The following is a 10,227-nucleotide window of genomic DNA, read 5'->3' on the forward strand; positions in this document are numbered from 1 at the left end:
TCACCAACTTCCAGAGCTTACTCAAACTCATGTCCATCGAGTTGGTGATGTCATCCAACAACCTCATCCTCTGTTGTCCCCTTCTCCTCTCGCCTTCAATCTTTCCCAGCATCGGGGTCTTTTCCAATGAGTCAGTTCGCATCAGGTGTCCATAGTATTGGAGTTTCAGCATCAGTCCTTCCAATGAACATCCAGGACTGATCTCCTTTAGGATGGACTGGTTGGATCTCCTTGCAGTCCAAGGGACTCTTAAGAGTCTTCTCCAACACCACAGTTCAAAAGTGTCAATTCTTCGGCATTCAGCTTTCTTTATACATTATCCCCCTCAAATTGCCAATTGTCTTCATTTCCCTAAAACAGGCCTCGATTAAATTAATGCCCAAAGAACATATGTGAAAGGGTGTCTGTTTAAAGATTTATGTGTTTCTTTTGTGTCTGGCTGTGCTGGGTCTTTGTTGCTGCGCGAGTCCTTCTTCGGGGCAGGGGCTACTCTCCAGTCGTGGTGCGCAGTCTTCTCAGGGCAGTGGTTTCTCTTGTTGCAGATCACAGGCTCTAGGTATGCGGTCTTCAGCAGTTTCCGCTCATGGGCTCTAGAGTTCTGACTCAGTAGTTGTGGCACACAGGTTTAATTGCTCTGCCGCATGTGGGATCTTCCTACACCAGGGATCGAACCCATGTCCCCTGCATTGGCAGGCAGATTCTTTACCACCAAGCCACCAGGGAAGCCAGACAGGGTGTCTAAACAGCCAGTTAAGCTACCTTGGACATCCATCTGGCAGCTCTGTTAGAGCAGTTCATAATGTGCATTCTTCTTTCTCATTGAAGGCTTTGATATAACTAGCCAAAGATAGTTTTTAAAAAATCAATCTCGCTCACCCCTAAAATATATTAATGGCAAACCTCAAAATGCCACCAACCAGGGCTTAATTGTATGCAGTTCAGGTTTTCTGCAAATGTATTTCATGCTAGGCTTTCACTTAGTTTGTGTTCTAATTATAATTACTGTGATTGGCTTGATAAATGCATCCCAGGAGCTAAGATCCCCATTCCCCACATTTTATTTCTGTGCAAAGGATATTTGCAAGAAGGTACTTTGCTTTAGGCAGCAGAAACTACTGTTGCACACACGTTTGAGTAGGAAAAGCAACACCTTCTTCTGCAAACATCAGAAACCCATCTGGGATGCTGGGCTATTGCTTAGTCATAGAGGCTGATTAGGGGGGGCAGACAAGTTCAAGGACATGGAAAAAGAACTCACTGGGTCTTCTTCCATCCATCTTGCAAAACCTCCTTCGTATCAGTTTGCCCTGTGTACTCTTGGATACAAGGCAGTGTGTAACTGTGCTCAAACCTCAAGAATCCTATTTCATGTCTGAAGATGTGTTTGTTGTTCAGAAATAAGCTCTTGGAAACCCAAGATGCCTGGGCTCCTGAGGGCTGCCCAGCCTCCGGCCTTGAAGACCTGGAAGGAAATCCTGAGTACTTGAGCAGACCTGGCCTTGGTTGCATACTGCCCTCTTCAGAAGGAAAATAAAATTTTCCGGTATCCGCTGCAGGCTTCCTTTGGCTGTCTTCACCAAAGCGCCTTTTTGTATAGTCCACTGTCATTCCCTAACTCTGGCAAATCACTGCCCTTCTCCTGTGGATGTTCCGGGAAACTCGGACACACTGGTGTGGTTGAAAAGGCAGAGGGAAGAAGACTGACTTGTCTTCAACTGACAAGTTGTTTGTGTGGAACTGAATTTTTGGTTGTTTATTTCTCATGCGTTTGTTTTAACCAAGAGACAACATATTAAATTGCACCCTAAATATTGGGCAGAAAACGTGGTTTCAACTTCATAATGTCCCTTTACTAGTTGAGTGACCCATGGCAAATGGCTTCCCTGCTCAATTGCAAAATGAAGTTTCTAAGCCTTCCCTGTCTCTCCTGAGGACAGCTGTAAATACCACATCCTGTGCGGTAAGTGAAAACGTGACGCAGTGCACAAGGAGGCCTGCCGTTGTCAGTTTCTCCTCTTTTCAATAACAATTTTTAAATTCTTTTTCTATTTTATAGTCATTTGGCGCTTCCCCCCGCCCTTCCCTCTTATCTACTGAAACATATCCTTAGAAGTCAATAGAGATTCATTTCATTTGAGATGCATTTCCCATGGGACATATAAAAAAATAGAGCAAATGTTTATTGAGTGCCAGGCACTGTTTTAAATACTTGTAAACATTTTAACTCACTGAATCTCCCAATTATTCTGTAAAAAAAAAAAAAAGATACCACCATCATCCTTGTAAAAAAGACAGAAAACTGAGACGTAGGGACATGGCTATCTATCCCCAAGGTTACAGAGGTAGCTAATGAAAGAGTTGGGATTTGAACCCAGGCTATTTGACTCTAGGGTTCTTACTCAATCACTGTGCCATGCAGCCTGTCACCTGTCTGGTTCAAAGATGCTAAAAGGCCCCCAATGGGAATGGCATAAAGACCTCATCTTCTTGAAAGTAGGGCTGGGAATGTCAGAAGTTTAAAAATAAGGCACATCCTAATGATTCTTGGTTGGTAAGCTGACAGTTTGTGGTGGAGAGAATAAGTGGGGGGATGATAAAAAGATATCCTTGAGAGGACTTCCCTGGTGGCGCAGCAGATAAGAATCCACCTGCCAACGCAGGGGACATGGGTTCGATCTCTGGTTCGGGAGGATTCCACATGCCTCGGAGCAACTGAACCTCTGTGCCACAACTACTGAGCCTGCACTCTAGGGCCAGTGCTCTGCAACAGGAGAAGCTATGCAATGAGAATTCTGGGCACTGCGATGCAAAGTAACCCCTGCTTGCCTGCCGCATCTAGAGAAAGCCCATGCAAAGCAACGAAGACCCAATACAGCCAGAAATAAATAAATAAATAGTTTTTAAAAGTATCATTCAGAGAGATGGAGATGGAGAGGTTTGGAGGACCCCCGGGGCTCTCAGCCTGGACACAGGAGGAAGATATTCAAAGCCATTCAGTTCAGGGCATCCTAGGGAGCCTCTCCCAGCTCTGGGATCCGTAAAAAAAAGGAGAGTAGCAAGCCAAGTCATGACTTCTGCTCCAAGACCTCAGCCTGTCTCTTCCCTGCAGTGAGTATGAAATCAGCAGAGAAAAGGGACACGTTCACCTCTGTGACTGGTAGATAATACAGACAATGTTGGTGGAAGTGCCAGGAGATAAGAGAGAGGTGAGAAAAAGAGAAAGAACAAAGCATCAGGAAAAGAAAAGAGATATAAGTCTTTATCTTAGCCTGGATATAATCTCCAGAGTCTGTCTCATGGTAACAGAGAATCATGTGATGTTTGCGCTGGAAAGGCATTAGAGCACAGCGCTGATCTCCAGGTTCAAAGCCCATCTCTGATAGTTGTTACCTGTGTGACCTTGGGCAAGTCACTGGAGGGCTTTTGTGCCTGGGTGCCCTTTCCTGTAAAATGGGATCAGTGACACTGGCATCAGTGTTACAATGAATATCGATGGAACTCAGGTATGCAAAGTACTTACCACCCTGCCTGGCATGTAATAGGCACTCCCACAAGGCTTGGCATGCATCTTGGGTAAAGCTCTTACCGCACAGGAGGTGCTCAAGAATAGGACCAGAGCTGGTTTACCTCTGTGTGCAGTGCTCAGCTAAAGGACAAGCACACAGCAGGTGCTCAGTGATCACTGTTGACTGCATCCTTAGTTCTCTCCCTCTGCCGCCGTTGGTTATGGATAGGACAACCAAGGTCAGAGGAGGTCATTGTCTTGTCCACAGTCCCAGTGGCAGCTAGAGCCGTCTGTCCCAGGCTTTCTCATCTGTAACTAAAAGGAAAATTTACTGAGTGCTTCCAGAGAGCTCAGCCCTTTACAGGCATTTCTTTCAATCCTCATGACGGATTCTGTGAAACGGATATTATTGTCCCCACTTAACAGATGAGGAAAACTGAGTGTCTGAGCTATGAAGTGGTTTCTCCAAGGTCTGGGCAGTTAGCCACCCACCATGTCAGCTCACTACCTACTCTCACTGTACCTCGTATTAAGATAGATGAAATTGAGACTCACTTTTCTCACACAGCTTTGGGGAAACAGAGAACTGTGATGGCACTAATAAACGGCAGGGAGCTGATCTGTCGGCTGGAAAGAGGCAAAACAGTGGAAGTGACCTTATCAGGAGTGCTGTGTGTAATCCGATTGCTATGAGGTCTGGAAGAGCTTCTTTAATCAGAGGATTATATATTGGTTAACACAGGGACACTCACTCCAAACATCAGCTTGGTTCAGATTGGAGGAGCCCCCAGCGAAAACATCTTCTCTATGCACACGTCTCGTGTTAACTGGAACATCCAGTTCATGCCTTCACTCTGTCCATCATTCATCATTCAAACAACTGTTCTTAGCTCGTCCTCTGTTCTGCCAGGGAACTGTTCTGGGAGACCCAGTAGGAACAAGATCACCATGGTTCCTGCCCTCCTGGAGCAGTCGAGAGCTGTTGTGTTTCATGCATTAAGTGTACTATTAGGTGGCTGGAGGCGGAGCGTGATGAGCCCTGGCATGAGGGTCCCAGACCAGACTCCCCAGCTGGCAGCCCCTTCTCTGTAGCTTCCTTTGGCATTACAGCAAAGGATCAGTACTACAGACAGGCTGAGTTCAGTTATTCCTGCTGTGTAACCCTGGAGGAATCAGGTCACCTCTAGGAGCCTCAGTTTCTTCATTTATTAAAAAATAAAGAAACAGCTATAAAAACAGCTTAAAAAAAAAAAAAGGAATAGTTGGAAGGCTGGTGATGCCTTTTCAACTTTCCAACTTTCCATGCCTTTTCATGCATGTAAAGCAGGTAGCTTGGTGCCTGGGACTAGGGCAGTTTGGGGCTGCTATAAGAATTGCTTTGAGAAAGTAACTCCTTAGCGTGCCTTACCTGTATCGATCTCCTAAAGCTTTTTGTTTTTAAAAGCTAGGTGCTTTGAATTTCCGGTTAACTGACTCAGTTCCTCACTGTTTCTCAAGGAAACTTTTTGTTTCCTGTGTTTCTATTTTTAACTCCACAGTCTTCTGCAAATTCTGAAACAGAACACTGTTCTTAGGACCCTCTGTACGTTGTTGATCAAATCCTTTCTCTCCGTGCCTCAGTCTTTCCATCTGTACAATGAGGAGCCTGGAGGTAGGGATCAGCCGGCTTTTCTAGTTCTAAGAATTGAGTTTTTCTTTCTAGGGCAGAAGAAGAGAAAGGGAGGGGGAGACAAGGACAAGGGGGAGACTTGAAGAGTTTTCTGGAGGATCTGAGCAGATTTAGATTTAGAATTCTGTCTCCATGACTGACTGATGACTCTTCCTCTGACTGGTTTGAGGCTCATAACGTCACCTTGCCTCCAGGTTTCAAATAGCAGCTAATGGTCTTAGCTGCCTTTCAGCAAGTTCTGTGATTTTTTGCCCTTGACTTTGACCATCTTCAAAGACACTTGACAGACATTGTTATTACATTTACAGGGCCCAGTGCGCCCAACTGCTTGGCAAATTGTGTCAGAGAATCTGTAACTGTTACAGAAGAATGCTTGCTGTCTGCATTCTTCTTTGTTCTTTGGAAATTTGATATTCTTATTGACCTTCTATGAAGGTAACAGTACATGGAATTCCAACATCCCAGAATTATAGTGATGTTTTAAAAATAAAGTGGATCCTTAAAGATCACACTTATTCATTCATTCAACAAACATATATCAGGTACCTACTATGTGCCAAGCACCGAGTGGGGCTGAAAGACCTGAGCTCTAATTCTTGCTTGCATGGCTCCCATCTACTTGGGAATAATACATAAAGAATAATACTGGCCATGTGTTGTAACAGTGTCCTAGTTATTATCTATTGCTCGACTGAAGCAACTTAGCATGCATGCATACACTGCAGAGGGAAATGGCAACCCACTCCAGTGTTCTTGCCTGGAGAATCTCAGGGACGGAGGAGCCTGGTGGGCTGCCGTCTACGGGGTTGCACAGAGTCGGACAGGACTGAAGTGACTTAGCAACATGTAGCAAATTATAACAAACCTGGGAGTTTAAACAATACACATTTATTATCTCATAGTTTCCAGGGATCAGGAGTCTGGTTTAGCTGGTTCCTCTGCTCAGTATCTCGAAAGACTGCAACCAAGGTGTCGTCAGGGCTGTGTTCTCATTCGAAGGCTTGATTAGGGAAGGATCCACTTCCAAACTCAATCAGCTGATGACAGAGTTTATCTTTTGTGACCGTGCCTTTTTGCTAGGGTCAAAAGGCCCCACCTTTTTGCTAACTGTTGGCTGGGGATTTCTCTCTGATTCTAGACGTCAGTCACAGCTCCTTTGCACGTGGCCCACTAGGGCAGCTGACATCTGCAAAGCTAGCAGAGAAATCTCTGTCTCTAGTCCACTAAGACTAGGCTAGAGCCTAGACTAAAATCAAGGCTTTTACAGTGTCAGGTAATCTCAGGACTGCCAAACCATTATCTTTGTCATAAAAGGTAACCTAATCAAGGGAATGGTTCACTGTCAGTTTCACCATATATTGTTGCTTAGAAAAGCCAGTCAGTGTTTCTGAGCACAGTGATGGGGTGAGGAACGTAAAAGGGCGTGACTCACTGTGGGAGTCACCTTAGGAGGTGTCCGTCACAAAGAAAATGGGCAAAGTGTAGCAAGTGCCCAGAGGAGGAAGCCCTGATTCTTCCAGGTGAAGTCACGAAGGCTTCCTGAAAGAGGGGAGATGTGACGGGCGACACTGGGAGAATGAGTCAGGGGTCACCAGGTAGGCATGCTGCGAAGGAGACTCTAAGAAGGAACAGCATGAAAAAAGACATGGAGGCAGGAAAGAGTGCAGACTGTTCAGGAAACAACAAGGAAGTTCTGTATAGTTGGGTTCAGCAAGCATGTGGCCAGAGATTTGGCTGGAGACAGGGTGGGCAAGGGCGAATCATGACAAACAGGGAAGGCTAAGTTTGGCGAGTTTGACAATATCCTAAAAGCAATAGAGAGCCATCAATTTGCAGGTGTGGATTCTGAATCTTCCTAGAGGAGCATCCCGTATCTTCTCCAGCAGCTCTGGAAGATTTATAGCAACACTTGTACTTCATAAAGAATTCTCAGCGAAGGTGGCACTCTTTCAAGAGCATGATAGACAGTGGAGCTGGCTAAAAATATGTCTGTGCACAAAACCATAGACTGTTTACCTTGGAAGGGACTTTTAAAATTCATGCAGGCTAGTGACTGCCTTGTCTCCTCATCTCAAAATTTGATGCAGCAGTGGGTGGCAGGCAGCGAAGTCGGACTGGGCTGGATTCAAATCCTGGTTCTGCCTCTCACCTGCTGAGAAGACCTTGAGCAAGTGACTAACCGCTCTGGTCTGTTTCCTTGTCCATTCAATGCCGATAGTAAAGAATGCAATGAGGATTCAATGTAATCATATTTGCCAGGCACTCATCTGCCATATGACACATATATTAGTTTGCTGGGGCTGCCATAACAGAATGCCACAGGCTGAGCAGCTTAAACAGCAGAACTTTCTTTTCTTACAATTCTAGAGGTTAGACGTCTGAAATCAAGGTGTCAGCAGCATTGCTTCTTCTGTGGTCTCTCTCCGTGGCTTGTAGATAGCTATTTTCTCCCTATATCTTCACAGTGTCTTCCCTCTGTGTCTATCGGCATGTCTCTATTCAAATTTCCTCTTCCTGTTGTTCGGTTGCGAAGCCATGTCAGATTCTTTGCAACTCCATGAACTGCAGCACGCCAGGCTTCCCTGTCCTTCACCATCTCCCGGAGTTTGCTCAAATTTGTGTCCATTGAGTTGGTGTGCTATCTAACTGTAACCGTTTCATCCTCTGCCGCCCCCTTCTCCTTTTGCCTTCAGTTTTTATCAGCATCAATGTCTTCTCCAGTGAGTTGGCTCTTCACATCAGGTGGCCAAAGTATTGGAGCTTCAGCTTTAGCATCTAGTCCTTCCAATGAATATTCAAGGTTGATTTCCTCTTCTTGTAAGGGCACAAAGCATATTAGATTCGGGATTACCCTAAAGATCTCCTCTTATTCACTTTTTCAATGACCTTGTCTCCAAACATAGTCATATTCTGAAGTTATGTTACCTCCTGGGGTTAAGACATCAGTGTATGAATTTGGGGGTACACATTTCAGCGCACAAGAGTATACTCTCAATTCATGTTAGCTACTTCTTCCTCTACCTCTGATTGGTGAAAACCCTTATCTTCCAATTTCAGACATGATTTCTCAGCCTCTCCTAACTATTCCATGAGAATTAGTTTGTCTCATCAATAATCTTTCAGAAGGACGTGTGTTCATGCCTCACTCTGTAAATGATAGTAATAGCCAGACAGTCGGTGATGCTATCCCACCACCACTGGGATATGCCTAACGAATCAGTTGAATAACCTTTCTTTAATTTAACTCGATGGCAGTCATTTTCTGGAACACACCATTACAAGGGAGCAGTATGATCTCCGGGCTTTTTGATGCCTAATTAAAAGGCAGTGTAGCAAGGAGACTGCAGTTACATCTCAGAATCATGTCCTGATTTGGGAGTTGGAGGGAAGGAGTTTTTTACTGAATTGTAAGGAGGTTGGGCAGGGTGGCCAAGGGAGACTATGGTGGGCGGTGGCTCTGCTGGTCTCATGGAGAAGGCCTTGTGCTATTATTTTTGCTTGTTAGAGTAAGCCAAGGTCATTCCTCATTCCTTACAGGTGATGGGCCTGGAAGACCTTCTCATGGGCTGAGATGGTCATTGACTAAAAAATTTCAGGAGAGTTGATCCATTTTTAATACTAACTCATTCAGCAGCACCTCCTTATGGAGCATTTATTAGGTACTCCTTGGAAGGAAAGTTATGACCAACCTAGATAGCATATTCAAAAGCAGAGACATTACTTTGCCAACAAAGGTCCATTTAGTCAAGGCTATGATTTTTCCTGTGGTCATGTATGGATGTGAGAGTTGGACTGTGAGGAAGGCTGAGCTCCGAAGAATTGATGCTTTTGAACTGTGGTGTTGGAGAAGACTCTTGAGAGTCCCTTGGACTGCAAGGAGATCCAACAAGTCCATCCTAAAGGAGATGAGTCCTGGGTGTTCATTGGAAGGACTGATGCTAAAGCTGAAACTCCACTACTTTGGCCACCTCATGCGAAGAGTTGACTCATTGGAAAAGACTCTGATGCTGGGAGGAATTGGGGGCAGGAGGAGAAGGGGACGACAGAGGATGAGATGGCTGGATGGCATCACTGACTCGATGGACGTGAGTCTGATTGAACTCCGGGAGTTGGTGAGGGACAGGGAGGCCTGGCGTGCTGCAATTTATGGGGTCGCAAAGAGTCGGACACGACTGAGTGACTGAACTGAACTGATAGTGGACATAATAAAAAAGACAACCGATAATTTCTGAAAGTCACTCAGTCGTGTCTGACTCTTTGTGACCCCATGGACTATACAGTCCATGGAATTCTCCAGGCCAGAATACTGGAGTGGTAGCCTTTCGCTTCTCCAGGGGATCTTCCCAACCCAGGGATTGAACTCAAGTCTTCCGCGTTGCAGGCAGATTCTTTACCAGCTGAGACACCAGGGAAGCCAAATAATTTATAAATACCTCTAAACTACGGTCTGTTAACCTCGGGCTGGTGCTTCAGTGCATCTGTTAAATCCTTGGAACTGTGCACATATTTTTCCATATGTGTGTATTAATGTTTTGTTTCTCTAAATTCTGCTGTCCATGACCCCCAAAGATTAAGACCTCCCTATTCCAAATAATGGGCTTCCTGGGTGGCTCAGTGGTAAAGAAATTGCCTGCCAATGCAGGAGACAAAGGAGACTCAAGTTGTATCCTTGGGTCAGAAACATCCCCTGGAGTAGGAAATGGCAACTCACTCCAGTATTCTTGCCTGGAGAATTCCATGGACAGAGGAGCCTGGTGGGACACAGTCCATGGAGTCACAGGAGTCAGACACAACTGAGCAACTGAGCACGCATGAATGCATGCATGCATTCCAAATAACACTTCCTTCTCTTTAGAGCTTACTCTGTATCAGGTACGTTATGGTGCTTTCTTCATTTAAAACTCAAGTCAGCTCTCCCATCTTTCTGCATTATCTCTGTTTAATAGACAAGAAAACTGAGGCCAGAAATCTAAACCTTCAAGAGGCAGAGCCTGGATTTTGTCCATCCGTGCAACGAATACTAAGTACCATGCATTATTCCAAGAAGAGGAGA

Source organism: Bos indicus, chromosome 8 (assembly GCF_029378745.1).
Source record: "Bos indicus isolate NIAB-ARS_2022 breed Sahiwal x Tharparkar chromosome 8, NIAB-ARS_B.indTharparkar_mat_pri_1.0, whole genome shotgun sequence".
In the NCBI taxonomy this organism is placed as follows: domain Eukaryota; kingdom Metazoa; phylum Chordata; class Mammalia; order Artiodactyla; family Bovidae; genus Bos; species Bos indicus.